This window comes from Dermacentor albipictus, chromosome 5 (genome assembly GCF_038994185.2).
Source record: "Dermacentor albipictus isolate Rhodes 1998 colony chromosome 5, USDA_Dalb.pri_finalv2, whole genome shotgun sequence".
In the NCBI taxonomy this organism is placed as follows: domain Eukaryota; kingdom Metazoa; phylum Arthropoda; class Arachnida; order Ixodida; family Ixodidae; genus Dermacentor; species Dermacentor albipictus.
Genome location: NC_091825.1, coordinates 137,229,505 through 137,248,956, shown reverse-complemented (window position 1 = coordinate 137,248,956; position 19,452 = coordinate 137,229,505). Strand labels below are relative to the sequence as shown.

The following is a 19,452-nucleotide window of genomic DNA, read 5'->3' as shown; positions in this document are numbered from 1 at the left end:
CCCTCTGACGTCGACACCGAGAGCTGTGCGGCACTGAGAGCTGTGTGTGTGTCTGCAACTCCGTCCACTCCGTCCACGCCGTCCACTCCGTCCACGCCGTCCACGGGGCCCTCGAACGGTGACGTCGAACGATGACGTCGGACTATGACGTCAAGCGGAGAGGATATAAGCAGCGTTTGCCGGCTGCTAGAGTGTGCTCGTCGTCGGGAGCTGAGTGCTCGTTGTCATGCTCGAAATGTAGTAGTGAGCTGTGTGCTCGTAATCTGTCGCTTGTAATGTAAGTTTTGCGGGCTCCATATGGGAGTCGCGCTAGACTGCCAATGTATCTTGCTTAATATGTAAATACTGCCAATAAATCCTGTTCACCGAGTTCCTCTCTACGACCTTCAACTCCTTCAAATGGTGGCAGCGGCGAGATAGTCCGACGAGTCCTACATCTTCTTGACTGCGGTAGGATCGTCCGACAACTCTTACAGGACCCATATATAAGACGCCCATCTGTCCGCTTCCCTTCGGCGCCTCGAAACCACTCGCCCCTATCGCTCAACGTAAAGAGTGGTTAAATAATTCATCATGAAGATGGCGCTTACGCCTAATTTGGTGAGAGCGACAAGCACCGACACGCGTGTCACAATAGTACAAAGACGTCGGTACTTCGTTTTTCATTTATAACAATCCTCTAAAGAAAACACAGTCCCTAGGCTACTTCATGTCAAGTCTGCCAGCAATAATGCGGCTTAGAATAGCCACTAGAACAATAAGTTAATACTATCTCAAAGCCTGAGCCATCGCGAGCCATATTCAGTCTCACACGATTTACAATTTTCGCCAACAGCTAGGGCAAAGCTGTTCAAAAAGCCGGAGTCCCTAGGGTCGAGAAACCTCGGCCTTATGTCGCCATTTTCAATTTTTCTTTATCTTGTTAGAGGCAGGCGGCGAACAATGCTTTACATAATGCTTATTGCAAAAAGGAAAAAAAAAACAGTTTAGGGGCAAGAAACGTGACGCGTTTCGCTTGAATATGCAGCCCGCGTGCTTGAAGTGGCCGGACAATGGATGCAGTTGTTGACTGCGTGCGCGGAAAGGCTGCGAAGAAAAGCGCTAACAACAGACTTTTCCATTTGAAACCGCTGCTTGCGTAATCTATCACATTACCTCGCGAAACCGCGGCCGTCTAACCTGAACATCTCTTCGCAATTTTAAATGTCTTGTGCGCGCAGACCGATTGAATCGGAATGGGAAGAGATATTTCAACATCGCCAGATCCCGGTTTTCCACAGGACCCCCGTTAATTCCGTCGAAATGAGAGACCTTCTTCCAGTTGACAAACCTGCAGAACGAGCCGAAGGAAGGAGCAGACAGAAGTACTCACCGAATCGGAAGTGGAAAGGCCAGCGTGGATGACATCGTCGCACAATTCATCCCTGTCAGAGCCGCATCAGTGTATACCTGCAACGAGAGGCAAAGATTTAAATAAATAAATAAATAAATAAATAGCATACTTGGCAAACTTCACATAATAAAGCAGCATCACGGAGTAAGTTGGCAACACGCATGTGAACACTATATAAGACGCTTCTCGATAAACCGACATATAAAAAAAGGTTTTAATTAGTTATAACCAATTGACCAATCACTTATTCATTCGTTATTCAATCAATCAATCAATCAGTCGGCGAATCAATGCTCGCTGATTGAAATACGCGCCGCTGATGCAAGTTTCTTTGCAGAATTTTAGAGGTGTATACTGGGAAGCCCCGAACAAAAATTGTGGTTTATGCGTTAACAAAAAATGCATATATAAAACCCCAACGACAGGCATATGACATTGATTGGTGACCTAAGTCGTCTAAACTCTATTTCCTGCGCGAAGGCGCATTCGAAGAATACCTATAATGACACTTTGAAACCGTAATAATCATCTTCGAAACTAGGCATGTCGTCCGCGCTCGCGGCGAGTGTGCAACTGACTGCTCTGCCCGCTCTTCTTCCTCCAGGAGGAGGAAACACCTTCCCCGAGTTGCACGATTTGCATGCACGAGTTACGAGCAGAGCAGCCAATTATGGGAGCAGCGTTTTACTACGTTGTGGCTTCGGGCGAAGTTACTTCAACCCAATTTGCATATCTAATTTTCTTTTCAAGATTGCCGCTTAATTTCTTTTACTCCCGCTCTTTATTCTTCTTTTTAAAGCGATAAAAGGTAATGAGAGAACTAAACAGTACAAAACGTAGTGGCGCATCAAGACAGAAAGCGCATCGCGTTTCTCTGATCGAGTAAAAAAAGGTACACACAAAAAAGTAAGGGTAAGAGAAGATTCAAATTAAAATTGATGTAAATCACATTTCAAAGGCTATGCTAGAATAGCTATGACGGCTACGGGAAGTTCTAGATAGGGTACGAGCCGAAATATTGAACCAAAGGCAGCGAACACTTCGAAGACAAAATGCCCACCGAACGCCGGCCACTGTTCGCTGACCACTGGAGAAAGCGAGGAAAGTTCGAAACAACGAAGTACAAAAAAAAAATTAAATTATGGGGTTTAACGTGCCAAAACCACTTTCCGATTATGAGGCATGCCGTAGTGGATGACTCCGGAAATTTCGACTACCTGTGGTTCTCTAACGTGCACCTAAATCTAAGCACACGGGTGTTTTCGCATTTCGCCCCCATCGAAATGCGGCCGCCGTGACCGGGATTCGATCCCGCGACCTCGTGCTTGGCAGCCCAACACCATAGCCACTCAGCAACCATCGAAGTACAACAAAACGGTTCAACAAATTTCGTAGAACTGGGGCCTTTTCCACCTTATCGCTCTTTTATTATTTATTTGTTTGTTTGTTTGTTTGTTTGTTTAAAACGCTGGCAACTTTCCTCGCAGGCTTTTCTGCAACATCCGATTGTGTTATGAGTATACAGAAATTATGAAACATACAAAAACATACGCAGACGCAAACGCATAATGACGAGCAAGTATTTAGTTCATTGATTCAAGCTCGCTGGCGCTATGCAGTGCGCGCAACAAAACATTTGGTTATTTCAAGCACTTTGTTCAATGTTGTATGCACCAACATCGTTAGGTATCACCTAAGACCGAACATCGAAAGTTTTCGGCATACTCCTCATAATCTGCTCAACGGGCATACACTGTCATAAATTTTTTATTTGTTCAATAACCGATCGAAGTTTTCTTCTAACGTAGGACACTCCAGACAAGGCTCGGTATACCGCGAGCAAAAGCGGCACATTTCAGTAAAATTAGGGGAGCTGTTCATCATGCCAAGACAGAGATGAAGTTTACCTGCGAAAAGGCAGAGGTAATCATAAGAACACTGACGTCAGTAACCGTGAGGGACACCCCTGGTGAGCTGACTCTTGCCCCATATAATTAAACCGTACATCCTGCATCACCTCCTAGTGCTTCAACTCTATTTTCTGGCGTATACTCGTGCTCAGTTTGCTTTCTCTTGTTGAATGCTGAGGTTTTATGTGGTAAAACCCCACATATCGCATCGTGGTTTTACCACATAAACCACGATGCGATTATCACGCACGCCGAAGCGGAGAGACGCCAGATTATTTTTGACCACCTGCGTTTTTTTTTTTTTAACGTGCACTTAAATCTAAGTACACGATAGTTTTTGTTTGTTTTCGCGTTTGGCCCCCATCTAAATGCGGCCGCCGCAGCCGGCATTAAACCGGCGACCTGGAGCTCACCATAGCCGCTGGGTTATCATGGCGGATCTTGGTGTTCTATCTTATTTCTGTTCGACTATACCAAGAGTCATTACAGTGTTCTGAGTTTTCTCTTTTTCCTTCTTGCTGCTTAGTAGTTATCCCGTTTAGCCTTTAACATCAAAGTACAGACACTGACTTTGAGACCCCCCCCCCCCTTCCTTTTTCTCTCTGATGCCAAATCTGCAAAGACTGTAGTCATTACACGAAGCAATAGATCGAAAATGAAAATGCGCGCCCAAGTGTAGCAAAAACTTGAGCGTCGAGGCCCGCAAGACGAATCCAGAACCGAACGCGACGAAGGCGGGAAAGTTCCAGAAAGAAAGCAACGCCAGTCGAGCAGTTCAAAAATCCTGGCAACTATCGAAAGGGGAACGAGCAACAGCTCAAATGAGCGCGAACGAGAACAGAGCAACGAGGAAAGACGCGGGAAAGACCGGCGAGATAGCGCGGTCGTCATCAAGTTCGGGGGGTTTGCAAGCTGGCACACTCCACCGCAGTGCCCCTCCCGGGTCCCGGCCACGCGGCCGAGATGCCCCCGGAACGAAATCGAACCGTTGGCGAGCGAGCCCCGGCGGCCCGAAATATCGCCGCCAAAGTCGTTAGCGCCGGCGAAGAAGTATAGGAGGACGCCTTCTTCTCCTTCTTATATGTACTCTTTCCCTGTAGCAAATTGTCTACTCTGGTCTTGTAGGGATCTCTCTTGTTTTTTTTTTGGTTTTTTTTTCTTTCTTTTCTAGTCTTTTAGTTTCTTCTCTTGAGGCTGTTGTCGCCGGTTCTAACCACGCGCGTCGCTGTCCCTGTTCTCGCACGACGCGCGAGTAATTTTGGGTTCGGTCGCCATTCAACCACGCGCACCACAGGCATCCCTAGCGCGGAGAGCGATCGCCATGCGAGCAGCGTCCCCTCCCCCCCGCCCGCCCTCCCTTAGACAGGCTAGCGTACAGGCAGCGAAGTACATTTAAAAAGGAGAGAGGAGGAAGGTAACGTCGAGACGGGAACACTCTTGGCCAGCTGACACGAGACAAAGTGGCGCCGTTCTTTATTCGTGCATTGCAATTTACTTTTTTTTTTACTTTCTGATTCTTCCTTGCTTTCTAGCCGCACGCGCTAACGCTAACCGCCAGCGTGCTAAGTTAAAACCACCAGACTAGATAACGTTTCTCGCTATTGTTGTTGCTTTCTATTTTTTTCTGTTTGTGTCTGTTGGTTTTGTTAGTATAGGCTTGAGCCTTCTGCGAACAACGAGCTCTCTCTCTCTCTCTCTCGTTCTTTCTTTCTTTCTTCTTTCTCTCTCCTTCCCTCCCTCCCTCTCTTTCTTTCTTTCTCTCTCCTGACCAAGGTTTCTATTAGCTGCAGTGACACTTTCGACGTATCAAAGATTAGCTTTACGCTGAGCTTATCTTTTTTGCCGTTCTTTTCTTCCTGCCTCTGCTGTTTTCCTTTTCCTTACTTATTTGTCTGTTTGCGCGTGTAATTATGCGTGCGATGCACTCCTATCAGCATTTCGTGGCTCAAGCTTTAACATTACGTTCGATGAAGCCTAAACTCCCGAGTAGGACTGCATAAACTCTACTATCTACATAGCGCACGTTTTTAACTCCGGGCTGTTATACGGCCAACTGGAAAGCTACTTGCCAGACATAAAAAACGTGAAATTGGAAACCTACCCACCCACCATGATTATTTGTCACTTAAAAATCAACTGAGGTGTTCCCTCTCGCTTTTTTCACGACTGTACGCATGTGCATAGTATGCGTACTTATGTGCGTATAATAAGCCTATACATTAGGCGACACAAGCTACGATGCGCGCACATGTTGTATATCTCTGCGAATTATCCGATCCTGCATTTGCCGTTATGGCAAATGCAGGATAACGTAACGTAACGTAACGTAACGGAAACGCGAGGACACTGGGCAGCACTGCGTGAGCGAATTGTAAGCGACGTTCGCGGCTGCCGCTTACTACGCACACAAAAAAGACACAGTCCGCAGAGACTACTGCATCTACTATTATATATTACGTAAAGGTCTTTTCCCCAGACTTGAGTAAGCGGAAGGCGACGCAGGAGTGCATTGAGTGGGAATGTTTTGCTGCTTTTAAGAAGCAGATTACTGAAAGAAAGAAAGAAAGAAAGAAAGAAAGAAAGAAAGAAAGAAAGAAAGAAAGAAAGAAAGAAAGAAAGAAAGAAAATTGGCGCTGGCGCACTTGAAGTGAGAACAGCTTTCATTACGCCGTGGCGTTTACGACTCAGCGCAGTACGCAGAGCGATTCAAACCTCCAGCCGTGGAAAAAGTCGCGAACGCCAGAAATGATAGGTGAACGTAAATAATGCTCGCAATATGTAGGCGGATAAAGCGAGCTCGAGAGACACACTAGGCGCGCCTGGCAGTAAAACGATCACTATGGAAACTCTGGTCCAACAACGCAGCTGGTCGCAAAAGTTCAGCGCCGAAGGGCACGAAATCTTCACTGAAGAGGAGCTCGCTCATTCTGAAGGAGTAATGAAATATGTAGCGGTGGCAGAGGAGCTTATAAGTTGCGTGACGTGAGCCTAACCGTGCTTCCAACAACCGGAGACGTTAACACTTTCCCATATGCCCGTATAAGAAAATTACATACTTATAGGTGATTGTGTTTACGCTATATATTCGGTTACTACGCGAACACATGTTGCGACATCCACTGGTCAAAATCCACTCATCATGGATTCATCCACACAAATCAACATGTTGAACATCGACTGTTCAACAAACAGAAGTGTCCCTTCGATTTCAGCCACAATTCTCACATTAAGAAATCACGTATCGAGTACTGACATAGTACTGTGGTAGTTTTAAACTGAGATGGTGTTTATAATTAGTGGCCTTTGCAATTCCAACGGAGCTGTGAAGCCTTAGGGAGCATAAGAATGTCTCATCGACGCTCTAACTCATTCGGTGAGATAGTAGCCGAAGTAACGTTTCGAGGATGATTCGCGAGCACGTGGAGCAACGTTTTCCGTGGAGTAAACGGCCAACGTTGCCAGGGCACGAGAGCAGAAGAGCGCAAACCGAAAAGAAGGAACGCGAGAGGGAAGACGAGGCCGACAGAGTACAATCAACAAAGCAGAAATCAATCGACAAGCAAACACGGCGGATCCGAAGAACGAAAGAACGAGAGGAAGAAAGATCGGCCAGGCCCGAGATACGCCCGAGAGAGGGACGGGGTGGCGTCCGCACGCATTTCGAGTCGCCACCGGGACTGCGGCACTTGGCGCTGCGGCGGCGGAGGGTGGCGCCATCTGTGGCCGGCCGCTTGAGCTAAGTGCGAAGGTAGAGAGCCATTCGAGACTTGAGAAAAATCGTTCCCTTTCTACATCCCGCATCACCACAAATGTTCGCCGGACACGTCGCCGACGTTTAATTTAGAAAGGCATTGAAATGAAACGCTGCAGATTAGCGCCGTGTTCGTTTCTTTGAAGACGGGAATGTCGTCAAACGAGCTGTCGTTTTCATTGCGTCACAGTAGACCGGCTAGGAGGTTTGACCACAAAAACGTACGTTCATTCTCTGCGCCGTTCGGTCGGTGACTATGAGTGCACACCTTACAGGAGTAGTTTATAAGCTCAGCTGGAATAAATGAATGATCTTACTACTTAGGCCCATTTCCTAGGACGCGCAATGGCTGCACCTTACTACAAGCATGCCTATGGAGAAGCCTTCTTCTAAGAAAGCGCACGTTAGCAGTCCCGTTATAGAGCGATTATGCTATAGTGTTGGAAGTGACAACGGATATATATATATATATATATATATATATATATATATATATATATATATATATATATATATATATATATATATATATATTCTTAGCTGCGAGATATTGTTGCAGTTCCACATTTAACAGATTAACTTAGATTTGCCTACCACTAAGACAAGAAATGGTTAGGCTACTATTTTTCATACTACATTACACCCCGTCTGCGGCCGTTACGAACATACTTTTCGCGAGTTTTTACATTTGGAAATGCCTTTTATATCTCCAACATCGTTATAGAACATGTCACGCAGAAGCCTTAACCTCAGCGACGCTAAGGTTCATAAGTGGTGGCGCTGGCTAACACTCCCAGGGTTAGTTCTAGTAGTAAAAAACATAAATACGCCTGAAAGTGGATGGCAAAACGGCTCCACGGTAGCTCATTTGGTAAGAGCATCGCACGCGTAATTTCGAAGACGTGGGATCGTTCCCCACCTGCGGTCAGTTGCTTTTTCATTCATTTCCGTTTTCCGTTAATTTGTCATTTATTTAATTCAATTAGCAAGTAGAAACAATTTCCCCTACGTTGTCCTTGGTGTCAGTGTTTGTTGGCTAGTTGTCACATGATTAGAAGCCAAGAAAGTGCGACAAGACGTCCAGGTTGACAAATGCACGCACCCCACTAGTCATTTCATGCGAAGGTTTCATCTCGTGGTGTCGACGAATTGAAACTGCCTTCGAACAAGGCTCAGAGCGATGCCAATGTTAACACGTTGAGAAGCTCGAAAGTTGCGCCACGTGCAAGCAATGTGTATGCCGAAACAGCCTCGTGGTGAGCTCGAAGCGTGTAATTGTTGCTGGAAAGATACCGCCACGCTAATTCCGTGCAGCAACGAGGAAGATCTGCGGGCGAGCAACCGCTACCGCCTCGCTCAAAAAAAAAGAAAGTGGCGCAACATTTATGTCTCTCATAAGGCTGAGTGCGCGAGACGTCATGTTTATCACGGCTATTCAACATAATAAAAACGATAGGGAATCGCACAATTGCCTGCACGAGTTCGTGCACACGTAGAACAGCGACAAGTTCCTTCCTGTGGACTATCATACGATTAAACCCATAGCGCCGGCCCCAAAGCATTGGCAGCGCTGCACTGAACTAGCCGTACGAAGCAGACGACACCGAAGCGCGAGCGCTGCCTTCTCGTTCCATTCAAATGAAAAGCATAGTCACGCAAGGCGTTGTTCGCCGCAGAATGCACGGACCTGCGTCGTGACGCACGAGGAGGATCGTCATTTTGAACTCGAGAAGCGTGACGAGCGTAAAGCGGCCGCAACTCAACCGCTGTTGCCGAGCGCCAGCGCGGAGTGATATACTCCGCACGGGCGTCGTTAACTTAAGGCTACGTAACCTCACGCAACGACACAATGGCGAAAAGTCAGTTTCGCAGCCAGCCTTGACTGATTGGGCAAAATTTCTAACACGCGCCGCAAAGTCGGGGGTAAATTAAGGGCGGCAGAATAACACAGAAACTCGACCCCCTGTGCACTCTATTTAGCTTATTTCGTGGTCCCACAGTGTTGGCACAAATTCTTTTGATCACTGCTGCGGAAGCTTACGCTCCATGTGCGCAACACTGGAACAGAGCGCTGTAGAAAGAATACCGCAAAATTTTAAAGCAGCCGCTTTTCGCCCATTTCTTTCAGGATATTTACTTCAGTTAGGTTAAGTTAGGTTAGGTTAGGTTAGGTGCTAGGAGTTCAAGATTGTGCGGCTTATGTCTGAACCAAGGTCACCTGCATTGTTTTCCAGTACATGTCTTATCTGTGCAAGAATGTCTTGTCCAAGTATCAACTAACTTGCCAACGAATGAGTCCTGATTAGTCACGCCAATCATGCACGCACGCACACACATGCACACACACACAGTGTACGCGCGTGCGAGCACGCTTTCAAGCGAGTTGCGTTGTCTCCATTCCGCTCTCGTCCGGCCTCTCCACTATTACACGCGCACGGCTTCACCGCAGCGATCCGCTGCTAAACCAGTTCTTCCTGTAAGGGCCGATTTACGCTCGAGCCGCCCATCGCCGCAAGCCGCACCGCACGCTTGCGGTTGCGCGAAAAATTGCACGTATCCAGCACTTGTGCACAAATTACCGTTTACATTGTGTACACAGTGTATACCTTACACATTGTAAACCGAAATTTGTGCACAAGTGTTTGATACGTGCCATCTTTCGCGCGACCGCACGCGTGCGGTGCGGCTTGCGGCGATGGGCGGCTCGAGCGTAAATCAGCCCTAACGTTAGCTTAGTCTCTGCCGGTCCCGAAAGCAATGCCAGACACACGAACGACTCTAAATCTAGAAAAACAAAACGAGCGCAACGCACAACACGTATACCATTCCTGCCACTCATTCTACTTGTTCTATGTATTTTTTTTTCCTTCGCCACGGTGACACGAACCAGAAAACCCGCACGTCGGCACAGCAAGGAAAACACTCACGTCGGCGGCAACAAACGACACCACACACGCCCCTACATCGCGCCTGAGAAGTTTAATTATGCTAATGGCACGCGGCGTCGGCGGTGTGCGCGTGTTCGTATATACACGGACGGGATCCATTCCGACGGGGGAGAAAAAAAAAAAACATCGGTCCGACTGGTTCTGCGGTTCTCACTCCACTGCAAGCATCGCAGTGCGCGTCGAGCGGCGGGGAGATTCTGGAAGTGTTTTTCTTTTTTTTTTTCGTGACATGTCGGGTCACGGATGCGGCCTCGGCACCGGTCGTCCCCAGCGCTCGTATCGGGTGACGTGACGCTAATGGCGGACGCGCGTCTCTGATGCAAAATGCACGCCGCAGCTATCCGTGCTTCCAGCTCAGACTCGCGTGCCTTCATTTGTTCATTATTTCCTTTATTCTTTCTCTCTCTCTCTCTTTATGCCTAACTTCTCCCTCTCGTATGCATGTATCCATCCTTTCAGATGTGGAAAAAGCTAGATGTACAGTGTTGCTCATTGCTTTGTGTATTTCTCCCGGCTTTCTTTTTACAGCGAAAGCTTTACTGGCCGCGAACTTGCGATTTCGCCATGGCCGTGCTCCGAGGAGGCACATGACGTCCCACCGCGTTCCTCGTCGTTGCGTTCTCCTCCGCTCGCTTCGCCAGCTGCGTCGCATGCCTGATAACATGTCGGAGGAGTGAAAAGGAGAGCTCGCGTGCGCCGCAACCACAGTTGAGGCGGCAGTACGGACGGCGACAATTCTGAAAAGCAGGAGGCCTGGAATATACATCGGAACGAGATGAAGAGGAAAGCGAACGTTTCCCGGTAAATATTACGGCTACATACGCATGCAGTTGCCGGGAACCGTAAGAACCAGTAACGGATCTTTCAATGCTGTCGCGTTCCACTCTTAAAGGCAAAGCGTCCTGCAAATTTTTGACTGGTTGCCCAGATGATCTCATTTTGTTCTTGCAACGATGTCCGGATAACGTTCCTGACTTTTGGCTCAAGGTCACTTGAAGGTCGCCGACAACGGGAGCTAAGACTACTTCACGCTCGAAAGGCACTGAGGTTAACCATACGCCCGGCCATCCGGTTTGATATCCTGCACTGGGTGTCGAGTTTCTACCGGCAGCGCAGGGGCCCGTCCAACGACTCTTAGCGAGGAGTGAATGGATGTCGACGGCGGACAACAATCGGCGGCGTCGAAACAGCGACGTGAATGCCGCGTTGCCCTTTCGTATGCAATGTTGCAAACCTACGGCCGCGCTGCGCTGCCGGGCGTGAAATGCAATGCGTCGGCGATTGCGCAACCATTGTACCGCGAACATGGCGCGAAAATTACGCAACCAAGCTCGGTTCGAGCGTGAAGCGCAGGTGGCGAACATCTCAGAGGAAGGCTGTTCTCTGCGTTCACAAATCGCAGAGGAAACTCCTGGCGCGCACATCTGCGAAGCGATCACGCGGAGTTAGTATACTGATGCAAAATATGGTGAATCAGTTTCGCGAAAGCCCGCAAAATTGAGGAAGAAACCGTGAAAGGGAAATCGGAAAGGGAAACATTTGTCGTCCGACCGACAATAGGCGAAGCAACAAAGAATGGAATTTCTCCGAATGAAATTCGGTATTCACATTTAAATCGGACGTTGAATTGAAGGATTCATTCAGATGCAGCCGGAAAACCTTCGCTACTATACTGTCGCCGGCTCTCCACAACTTGTGAATAAAAGAGGACGTTAGCTACAGTACTGATGAATTATTTTTCTCGGCAGTTCGTTCGGCAACTGTGCTGCGGATTACACGAAAACGAAGATAAAACATGTTTAGCACGGAAGCTCGATCGGCACAACTATAGCCTGTTCGACATCGCTGATCGCAGTAGGTATACGTGATGTCGCGATAAGCAATGAGGAAAAAAAATTGCGAAATGATAAAAGAACAACAACGCGAGCTAAAATGAAATACGTATCAAAGGATCAAGTCAGTTTCGCAAACGAGGCGCCATATACTTCGATCGCTCGTGATTGCCCGCGTGCGAGGTCCACTTTCGCCGAGTCGCTGGGGCCCGTATGCGGTCGGCTTATAGCCGGTGAATTTGGATGCGCCATCGATCATGCAATGGACGAGAATAGCAAGCGGCGCGTTCGGGAAAGGAGGCGTCTCGAAGTCCGCGAAGGCCGCAGGAATCTGTCTACGTTTGCGCTGCCTTGGCCGCAAGATTTGTTTGTCGTCTGCTTAATGACAGCACAGCGCGATTCACGTAATCGCTGTGGCCGTTCTCCAGCGCCTATGAGCATTACTGGGCACTTCACCCTAGCGTGCTATACCGCTTTGCGAAGAAGTTAAAAATCGTGCTCACGATTTTAGTCGCACATAATTGTTTGAATGTTTTCCGCACAGTCAGCACCTTGAAGTCTCACTCGCTTAATGTTCTTTGTCTTCCTCTCAATGACGTAAAAAGTGACAAGATTGATTGATTGATTGATTGATTGATTGATTGATTGATTGATTGATTGATTGATTGATTGATTGATCCTTCCAACGCAACCTGCGGGATATGCCGTAGTGGAGGTCTCTGAATGAACGGTGACCACATGGGTGCTTCCTTCACGTGCAAACCACTGATTGTCTGACTCTAGTGGAGCGCTGGCACTGCAGCCGGGAATCGAACCGTCGACCCAATACTCAGCAGCAGAACTTCACAGCCACCGTGATCGGAGCGCCGTTGGACTTAAGTCGAAACAAAAAGGTAGAAAATGCGCGTGCAATGGCGTAACTGACCCCTGTCATTCTAGGTAATTTATTTTCAATGGTCGAATAGTCGTGCCAGGAAAAAAATAAAGAAAATAATCCGCTATTAACACAACCGAGAAATGACGGCCACCAACAGAATGAAATTTGTAAATATTGCGGAGCCTCACGAGAGAAACTTCAGTAGAATCGCTTTAGGCTGCGGTGCGGCGTACGAGGCTTAAACAAAACATGATTAAAATGTACGCACAATAGCAGTCGCACACGTATAAAGCGGTTCGCAAGAACCTATATACGCCGGCAAACCACGATGGCGAACCTATTAGCGGACGTGGCCGGCCAATGAAGACACCGACATAGCACGAACAACCTTTGCGAATTCGGTCTTTTCTTTTTCTTTTTTCTTTTGTAGCATGTGGCCAGTCCTTTCGCAGAACACATGCTTCACGCTGCCATGCACAGCACTATTCCTTTCCTATCCCGAGTCCTCACATTCACGGACGATTCATCGCTCATCCCAGACCAGACAAACCCAATTTGAGTATTTACTCAATGGAGAGCTTTACGCTTGGGGACGCAAGGGGTTTGCGTACGCAAGAACTAGGGGCGACGCTACTGCGTATGCGCAACTCAGACGTCACGGTCTGCGCGGTCTGCGTCACGGTCTGCCACGGTCTGCGGAGTCTGCGGTGCCACGGTCTGCGCATGCGCAGTACCGTGGCCTTGCGTACGCAAGCCCGCTTGCGTCCCCTAATATAAAACTCTCTTCCCAACTCTCGTCCTCTAATACAAAACTCTCTGGCTGCGTGGGGGCGGCTGCGGACCGGTCAAAGGCCGTCAGAATCCTGTATACGCCGAGGATATATAGCTGTCGTCGACGAGCGTCACCTCGACCTTTCCAGGTCTTTGCAGCTGAGCTCGCCGGTCGCCGTCAAGGCTTCTCTCACTTTACACAGCTCACTCGAAGCAGGCCTATTGAGAGCAAGAGAAATGACAACAAGCACTGAGGACTCCGCCTTTGGGTCGCAGTGACGGCGCACAGCCCGAAAATAGAAAAGGAGAGCTGTAAGCAAGCCAATTCTCGATCCTACGGCCAGCAGCGGGCGTTACTGACCTAGCCCGGAGATTGATGGATCAAAATTTCCGCAAGCAATCCGCAGAGTAAACAGTCCCTTCTCGAGTACACCAAGCAAACGCGGCAGGTCTGCTGTCCACCCCTACTGCCCCCCCCCCCCATTTTCCCCCAATTTTGTCGCTTTTGCCGCAGTGTTTTTGCTGTTGTGTCCTAGACACGAACAACAATAATCTGAGCGTCTCTTCTTTCTTTCTTAATTTCTTTCTCCAGTTTTCGCCGACACTGTATACGGCTGTACGCCGATGGCCAGGCGTATACTATGACCGAAAGGCACTCCTTTTGGCTTTGCTACGGCTTGGCTTTTGTCTTCGGTTCAGCCTTTTCGCCGAGAACGACAAGGAGATTGACCAGCGCAGGACAATCCTGTGCGGATGAAATAGCGCGAGTATGTTTACCCAAGGGAAAAAAAACGGGGAAAAGGAAATTCGTTGACAACGACGTTCCGATTCTCTAAGCCGTCATTTGGCAGTGGCGGAAAAAGCACCTGACGGAGTTTTCTTCAGTCGCGAGGTCAAAAAACACGACAAAAACACGTTCTGTCAGCGCAGTTCAGGACGGGTGTTAGCTGAATTCGAAAACACACACACACAAAAGTGTAAAAGTAACACCCGTCAATTACCAGAGGCTTCAGCACGGTTGTTATAAGCGTGCGCGTGCGTGCGTGCGTGCGTGCGTGCGTGTGTGTGTGTGTGTGTGTGTGTGTGTGTGTGTGTGTGTGTGTGTGTGTGTGTGTGTGTGTGTGTGTGTGTGTGTGTGTGTGTGTGTGTGTGTGTGTGTGTGTTTGTGTTTGCTTCTTCGCTGCTGCGAAGAAGCAAATCTCGCCGGATCGAAATACTTACGCCTCAGAAAGAGAGACAAAGGGAGGGAGGGAGGGAGGGAGGGAGGGAGGGAGGGAGGGAGGGAGGGGTATTTATTGAAAAGCAGATTGTTTAGCCAGTGGACATAAAAGCGGACAGTCGCCTGCATGCTACTCTAAAGGAAATGGGACTAGGAGAAAAAAAATGGCCGCAGAAGGTGGACAGGAGAATAGAGCACCGATTTATCTACTACATGAATAATAAGTTCGCACGGTATCGTAATCAGGAAAGAGAGCCTCATTGATGGACGCGACATAACTGTTGACACAGACTGTTCGCTGGAACGTGGAGGGCACACGTGCGTTATATAGGTTCTTCTTCATCATCATCATCATCATCATGGCTACGCCCACTGCAGGTAAAATGCCTCTCCCATACTTCTCCAACTACCCCGGTCATGTGCTAATTGTGGCCATGTTGTTCCAGCGAACTTCTTAATCTCATCCGCCCACCTAACCTTCTGCCGCCCCTTGCTGCACTTCCCTTCTCTTGGAATCCAGTCCGTAACCCTTAATGACCATCGGCTATCTTCCCTTCTCATTGCATGTCCTACCCTTGCCCATTTCTTCGCGCTGCACAAAGTCTTCGGCTGCACAAAGTCTTCGCGCGCATCCAGTCATCCTTAAAAAACCAGTGACCATGAAATAGGCAATACAAATTCGTTAAGTGGCCCACGTTGTTCAGGAATTGCTTGGGACCCAAACTCGACTTCCAGACGGGGTGAGAGGTGCCTTTTTTTTTTTAGCAAGTTAGCCCGTGGTCATACGTCCACAGTAACTCTTACACACGTGGCTTGTCTGGTACACAGAAGCGCACATCACGCCTTATACCGTCTTCGAACATAAGGACAGCCGACTTCTGAAACAGCTCCAATGACCGTGCTTCCTGCGCAGCCAACGAAAAGGGCGCGTTGCACAGAGCGGCTTGCACAATCGCAGCGGCAAAACAGAACCGGGACAAAAAGAAGACTCGCTAAAGCTCCGCATTGGAAAAAGAGTTCACCAGGACGAAGGACAGGCGCGCAGAAAGCAAATCGACGCATAGTCCTTCGTCCGGACTGCACCACTCGCACTCGGAATCGCGTCCGGCGCGGAAACAACTGGCGACGCAACGACCCAGTCGTGCGCCGACCGCAACGAGTCCCCGAAAGAATGCAGTCGTTCAGCGTGTCCTGCTCGCTTCTGCGACCCGCCGCCACTCGCCGGCACAACGCGAGCACGCGCGTCCTGTTTTTTTTTTTTTTTCTTGGTGTTTCTTGCCCCCCGACGCTCCACTTTCCAGTTCTCGCGCGATGTCTGTAGACCTCGCCGGAACTGCCGATGCAGAAGCAGCAGAAGCAGCAGCCTTTCTCGCCGTTGCTCTGTTGCGTTATACGCCAGCCAACTCGAAGAGCCGCGCCAGCCGACCCCCCTCCTCCAAAGCATTGCGGGTCCTCGCATAGAATCGCCGGCCGTTTCAGAGAAAAAGCGCCATCCCTTGTTCGCCTTCGTCAAAGGCACGCGCGGGGTTTTTGTTCGGGACGAGCTCATGGTCTCCTATTCGGTTCCACCCCCTTCCCCCTCCCGGGGACTCCTTCCTTCCGATTTCACGGCGTTCTCCGCAGGGGGTGAGCTCTGGCCGCGGTCCAAGAAGAGCCGCTACGGCTCGCGCCCTCCGCCTTCGGGACCCTGGCCCAAAACAGCGCCGGCAGGCGCCTCGTCCAACGCGTTGGCCTCCAGCGCACGGTTCGCCGTCTGCGGCTGGCGTACGGCGCGCGCGTGGCCCGCTTCCTTTGTCTTCGCGAGCGCGGATCCTCGGTTTCCCCGGCGACCCAGGGCCGAGTGCGGCGCTGGGCGGGAAGCTGCTCTTCTTTTAACGAGCGTCCTTTTGTTTATCTGGTCGGTGCGAAACGGCACGAAGAGGCGAAATAAATGAGGCGAATGCGCTTTCCTTGTTCTCTGTTATAGCTGCCGGCTATATACTGCTGCCCTGTCGGCCTGCTTTGAGCGATAAACTTATTTTGCGAATCATCGACCAGGTCTCCAATGTAGGCGGGGAGGAGAACGTCGATTAGTTTGGTGTCGGTTGTTGCAGAGGTTTGAGCGACCCATATAGCAGGAGAGAGAGAGAAAGAGTGCGCTCGCTCGCTCGCGTGTGTTTGTGTGTGGGTGTACATGTGTGTGTGAGAGAGAGAAAGTGAGTGAGTGAGTGAGTGAGTGAGTGAGTGAGTGAGTGAGTGAGTGAGTGAGTGAGTGAGTGAGTGAGTGAGTGAGTGAGTGAGTGAGTGAGTGAGTGAGTGAGTGAGTGAGTGTGTGTGTGTGTGTGTGTGTGTGTGTGTGTGTGTGTGTGTGTGTGTGTGTGTGTGTGTGTGTGTGTGTGTGTGTGTGTGTGTGTGTGTGTGTGTGTGTGTGTGTGTGAGAGACAGAGAGAGAGAGAGAAAGTGAGTGAGTGAACATGCTTCCGAAAATAGACAAATAGAGCAGTCACACAATCAGTGGTCGAAGGCACAGAAGGTGTGAACTGCAGTGAAGAAACTCTTGCGTGACAAAATCCAAGTTGCTGCACCTTTTTGCACGCACATCTCGCAACTCACCGGCACACCACCCGTTACCACCAGCGACTCGAGCAATCAAAAAGGAAGAAAATGTACCAGCGGCGCCAAACACGCCGAACACTAGGAGCCCTGTAATCAATTTGTTTTCGCGTACAGGTCCCCCCGCCTTCCTCGACGAACGCCGCCCTGTTAGAACGGCGGGCACTCCATCGCACACTCCTCCCCAACGCTTCCCTTCTTTTCGGGCCGATTGTTTCTCACGCGAAATGACGCCGGCACGCGAGCTGCACTCGGCGTCTTAATCCCCTGCCCTTGCCTTCTCGTTCTCCCCCGCCATGCATCTGAACACACACACACACGCGCGCCGGATGAAGAAAAGAGCGCCTCCGGAGGCTTGAACCTCGGGATCACGGAGGTCAGCCCCTTAATCGAGCGCCCCCTCTCAACGGTGCACCGCTCCTTCGCCCGGAGAGAAAACAAGAAGAGGCGAAAGGCGTCGTCGCGCCGGACGTGCAAGCATGTATGACGCTCTCGGCAAGTCTGCAGCGCCTTTCCCTCGACGGCGGAAAGACCCGCGCGCTAATCCAATAATCGCGCCCTCTCCGCACGCTTTCGCCCCCCTCTCATATACTATGTGTTGCTCCTTCGGATGCTCTTGCTTTTGCTGGTGGCGTTGCTCTTGGAGGAGCCGTGCCAGTCTTTGCTTCTTCACCGTCGCTCGGAGCCAGCGTGCAACCGTCTCGAGCGGCCAGCAATGGGGACGGTGTTCGCACACTGGCGTGCTGTTCCGCGATTACTGCGCCCCGGTGCGAGTGTGCCGACAGTTCGTCTTACTTTTGGAAGGTGTGTACGTATAGGTGCGCCTCCGACGTGTCTTCTACGTTGCTGTCGCTCCCCCCCCCCCTTTTTTCCTGTTCTTTTTTTTCTTCCTTTTCTTTTGATCTTCTCCAAACTTAGCTGCGTTCTTGCTCTAGGATGGAGAAAAACTGACACATCAATGAATGCCTAGGCGTCTCTAACTTATCGTTTGTTTACCGGCACGTTATTTTTATTCTTGAAGCTCGAGCATCGCACCTAATCCACGTAATTCCTGGCAAACTGATAGCATACTTCGTTATAAAATACAAGTGAAACAAACGCAACGACAGCAGTCATGTAGAGCACAACTTCAAACCAAATGTGACTGGTGAATTCTGCGTTAATTCTTTCTACTTGCATATAGCCGGCCTTTTGTTTCTGAATACTGCAAGGTAAACAAAAGACCTGCGGCAATCGATAAATGGTTGCTTCAGCGCGCATTGGCGTGCGTGCAGGCGACAGTGCGCGCCAGCATACACCATAACGCCGCCCGCGCCCCTCCCCCTTGTGATTACTGTCGTCTTTGTAAAACCTACAGACATTCCATAAATTACGTTCAACTAAAATTGCAAGGATCCATTGTCCGTAGCTCGTTAAAAGAGCTTACAGCATACTTGCGGCCGTCAGTGTATGATGTACATGCTGCCCAGAAACAAACTATGCATTGCAAAGAACGCAAACAAATCAACTGCAGACAATTTGCAAGACACGTGTAAGCCTTTCTATAAGGCGAAGGACTAAGGATATTGTCGGCAGATGGATGGCAGGGATTGTAGATGCCTCTAAACTTTCTACACGTAGACCGCCTAAATTTGTTGTCGACAGGCAATACTGCAGGCGTACATGATCGATAAATATCAACAGACAACCTGAAAAAGAAAACTAAATTTATGCAACACATACTTTCACGCAATGGCTGGTAGAATTGAAAATTGCTGCTGCTCTGTTAGTAATTGCATTCGTTATGTAACACGTACTTCGTTTATTATTGCTCCCCCCTCCCCCACAGCCCTTCATGTAATGCAATGTAAAGGCTTATTCAAGGTAAAATAAACTATGATGATGATGATGACGGCGACAATGAATCCAGATATTTTGAGACGTGCTTTCACTCGATCCAAACACCTTGCTTTGGACCGGCCGCCCACGAGCAAGCAAAAGCGGCGGCGCGCTGCCTAGCAGTGCGGCCTCGTGGCGTGGAGAAGCGCGACTTCCAGGAGAAGGTCACCGGGCCAGTGTCGACGCAAAGAGGGGGCGCGGGAGAGGAACGCAGAAGGCTTGGCGCCGCCGTCGGCGAACGCTGCGCTGCTGCTGCTCTCGTGACACGCGCCAATCGACCA

At 49.5% G+C, this 19,452-nt stretch overlaps 1 protein-coding gene across 10 annotated transcripts in view; it reads right to left on the bottom strand.

The window, feature by feature from the left end:
• Nucleotides 1-19,452, bottom strand: part of PMCA (plasma membrane calcium-transporting ATPase 3) — a 359,676-nt gene that overhangs the window by 240,511 nt on the left and 99,713 nt on the right. For all 10 annotated transcript variants that reach the window (XR_010566675.2, XM_065441193.1, XM_065441192.1 and 7 more), the window contains one exon: nucleotides 1,373-1,449. The gene's annotated coding sequence lies outside the window, so the exon portion shown is untranslated. The remainder of the gene's footprint in view (nucleotides 1-1,372; nucleotides 1,450-19,452) is intronic.